The sequence below is a fragment of the Marmota monax genome, unplaced genomic scaffold (genome assembly GCF_021218885.2).
Source record: "Marmota monax isolate L192 unplaced genomic scaffold, Marmota_monax_Labrador192_F-V1.1 WCK01_AAM20220418_F8-fsc00043, whole genome shotgun sequence".
NCBI classification, from domain to species: domain Eukaryota; kingdom Metazoa; phylum Chordata; class Mammalia; order Rodentia; family Sciuridae; genus Marmota; species Marmota monax.
This window is the reverse complement of record NW_026691982.1, coordinates 8420814-8425014: the sequence shown is the minus strand read 5'-3', so window position 1 is coordinate 8425014 and position 4201 is coordinate 8420814.

Sequence of the window (4201 nt, the reverse complement as noted above, 5' to 3'; positions counted from 1 at the left end):
GTTTCCTGGTTCTTCTTGTCTTTCTAGTGCTTCTCAAAAGTTTCACACTACTCTGTTTTGGTGTTCAAAGCACAATGCTCAAAATAACAGATGCTTGTAAGAGATTATCTATTGAGAACATTCATATAAAAATTACTTAATAAAATATAAAAGGCATTATATTTGAACTAAATGGTGATTGGGCATTTCTTTAGCTGAAGGAGAAATCGAGGAAGGGGAAGAAGGAAGAAAAAAAATTCTCCTTTTCATGACTGTTATTTTCTGCTATTATATATTTCCTTAGTAGAAAACTAAGAAAAAAAATTCTCCTTTTCATGACTGTTATTTTCTGCTATTGTATATTTTCTTAGTAGAAAACTTAAGTTCTTAAAAAAATAATAACAATGTGTCAAAATGCATTCTACTGACATTATAACTAATTAGAATAAATAAAAAAGAATCAAAATAAATTAATTAAAGACACAAAGCCTTAGAGAAGCTCAACTCAAGAAAATCAGCCATGCTCAGAGGCAAGCAGGGACACCGAGTGGACTAATGCTTATGGCCCTCTCACCCCATACCTCATGCTGCTGCTTATAGACCTACGTGTATATCTTGCTTCCACTGCCTAATTCTCATTTCTTTTAGTCCAGTATCCTTTCTATAACTGGTCCACATTCATAGAGCCAATTTCTTTTCCCTTGTCTTTCAAAAACTGTATCTAAACACATTCACGCAATTCAGAGGACATGGGGCACTGCTGGGAGACATTTCTAACTTCTCCTAACTTGCTGGGCACAGCAGTAAAGCTGAGGAACTGCCCATCTGAATGGCAGCTTTATTCCCAGGGATTCCCCTTTGCTAGTGGGTTCCTGCCTCTTTATCAAACCTTCTCCATGCATAATTACTTGAGTGAACAAAAGTCATACTTTTGAAAACATGGAAAGAATGTTCTAAAGTAATTTCACAACATGATTTGTGAAATGGAATGGGTGAGCAGATGGACGATGGATGGATAAATAAAAAATTGCCTGGGCAGGTGGATGAGTAGAAGAAAAAAATCTATCCTGTTTAGTCAGATATCTATTGCAATTGTTGTTTAAAAAAAAGAAAGAAAGAAAATAAAAAACAATAGAGCACCTGGATTTTCTTAGGCTTTTTTTAAAAATTTTAATTAGGTATATATGACAGCAGAATGTATTTTGATTCCTTGTACACAATTGCAGCACAATTGTACAAGATGTAGCATCGCACCATAATGTGCAGTTATACATGCAACTAGGGTAATGATGTCCATCTCATTCCACTATTTTTCCTACCCCCATGCCCCCTCACCACCTTTCCCTCCCCTGTGCCCCATCAAAGTTCCTCTATTTTTCCCATGTTCCCCCAATTACAGATCAGCATCAACTTATCAGAGAGAACATTCGGCCTTTGGTTTTTTGGGATTGGCTTGCTTCACCTAGCACGATATTCTCCAACTCCATCCATTTACCTGCAAATCTAGCTTTTCTTAATTTGTATTAGGGAAGAATGGTGGAGGAGGGAAGGGGGAATAAGATGATTTGTTTTCATTTCTTGCAATACCTAAGAAGTATGTGTATTTATTATTAAATAAATAAATAAAAGTCCAGATAAGAATTCTAAGCAGCCTTCTTCTCAGAACCTCCAGGGCAGACTTCTGGGCTGCCCAGCCACTGACCCTGGCCCTGACTGGAGCCCAGAGTAATGACGGTCAATAGAGAAATCCTCCTTACATGGAGCAACTTCATGATGTGGCTCTTCTCTTTAACTTGTTTATGTTTTTCCTCGAAAATGAGCTGAGAACCTTCTTTTTTTTTTAATTTTTTATTGTTGGCTGTTCAAAACATTACATAGTTATTGATATATCATATTTCACACTTTGATTCAAGTGGGTTATGAGCTCCCATTTTTACCCCATATACAGATTGTAGAATCACATCAGTTACACATCCATTGATTTACATATTGCCATACTAGTGTCTGTTGTGTTCTGCTGCCTTTCCTATCCTCTACTATCCCCCCTCCCCTCCCCTCCTCTCCCCTCTTCTCTCTCTGCCCCCTCTACTGACATTCATTTGTCCCCCTTGTATTATTTTTCCCTTTCCCCTCACTTCCTCTTGTATGTACTTTTGTATAACTCTGAGGGTCTCCTTCCATTTCCATGCAATTTCCCTTCTCTCTCCCTTTCCCTCCCACCTCTCATCCCTTGTCTAAAGAGAGAAATAGAAGAAGATCTTAGAAGATGTAAAAATATACCCTGTTCATGGATAGGCAGAACTAACATCATCAAAATGGCGATATTACCAAAAGTTCTCTATAGGTTTAATGCAATGCCAATCAAAATCCCAATGGCATTTCTTGTAGAAATAGAGAAAGCAATCATGAAATTCATATGGAAAAATAAATGACCCAGAATAGCAAAAACAATGCTAAGCAGGAAGTGTGAATCAGGCGGTATAGCGATACCAGACTTCAAACTATACTACAGAGCAATAATAACAAAAACAGCATGGTACTGGTACCAAAACAGGTGGGTGGACCAATGGTACAGAATAGAGGACACAGAAACCAATCCACAAAACTACAACTATCTTATATTTAATAAAGGGGCTAAAAGCATGCAATGGAGGAAGGATAGCATCTTCAACAAATGGTGCTGGGAAAACTGGAAATCCATATGCAACAAAATGAAACTGAATCCCTTTCTCTCGCCATGCACAAAAGTTAATTCAAAATGGATCAAGGAGCTTGATATCAAATCAGAGACACGCCGTCTGATAGAAGAAAAAGTTGGCTACGCTCTACATACTGTGGGGTCGGGCTCCAAATTCCTCAATAGGACACCCATAGCACAAAAGTTAATAACTAGAATCAACAAATGGGACTTACTCAAACTAAAAAGTTTTTTCTCAGCAAAAGATACAATAAGAGAGGTAAATAGAGAGCCTACATCCTGGGAACAAATCTTTACTCCTCACACTTCAGATAGAGCCCTAATATCCAGAGTATACAAAGAACTCAAAAAATTAGACAATAAGAGAACAAACAACCCAATCAACAAATGGGCCAAGGACCTGAACAGACACTTCTCAGAGGAGGACATACAATCAATCAACAAGTACATGAAAAAATGCTCACCATCTCTAGCAGTCAGAGAAATGCAAATCAAAACCACCCTAAGATACCATCTCACTCCAGTTAGATTGGCAGCCATTATGAAGTCAAACAACAACAAGTGCTGGCGAGGATGTGGGGAAAAGGGTACACTTGTACATTGCTGGTGGGACTGCAAATTGGTGCAGCCAATTTGGAAAGCAGTATGGAGATTTCTTGGAAAGCTGGGAATGGAGCCACCATTTGACCCAGCTATTCCCCTTCTCGGTCTATTCCCTAAAGACCTAAAAAGAGCATGCTACAGGGACACTGCTACATCGATGTTCATAGCAGCACAATTCACAATAGCTAGACTGTGGAACCAACCTAGATGCCCTTCAATGGATGAATGGATAAAAAAAATGTGGCATTTATACACAATGGAGTATTACTCTGCATTAAAAAATGACAAAATCATAGAATTTACAGGGAAATGGATGGCATTAGAGCAGATTATGCTAAGTGAAGCTAGCCAATCCCTAAAAAACAAATGCCAAATGTCTTCTTTGATATAAGGAGAGTAACTAAGAACAGAGTAGGGTCGAAGAGCAGGAGAAGAAGATTAACATTAAACAGGGATGAGAGGTGGGAGGGAAAGGGAGAGAGAAGGGAAAGTGCATGGAAATGGAAGGAGACCCTCAGGGTTATACAGTGGAGGGGGTAGAGAGAGAGGAGGGGAGGGGAGGGGAGGGGAGGGGAGTGGGGATAGTAGAGGATAGGAAAGGCAGCAGAACACAACAGACACTAGTATGGCAATATGTAAATCAATGGATGTGTAACTGATGTGATTCTGCAATCTGTATATGGGGTAAAAATGGGAGCTCATAACCCACTTGAATCAAATTGTGAAATATGATATATCAAGAACTATGTAATGTTTTGAACAGCCAACAATAAAAAATTAAAAAAAAAAGAAAATAAAATCTTAAGGCAATATATAAGGTCATATTATTTATTTATAAAAGGACATCAGTAATCCAATCAACTTTATTAAATTTTTGCTTTTGAACTGTCTTTTCATAAATAGACATAAATATGTCAATAT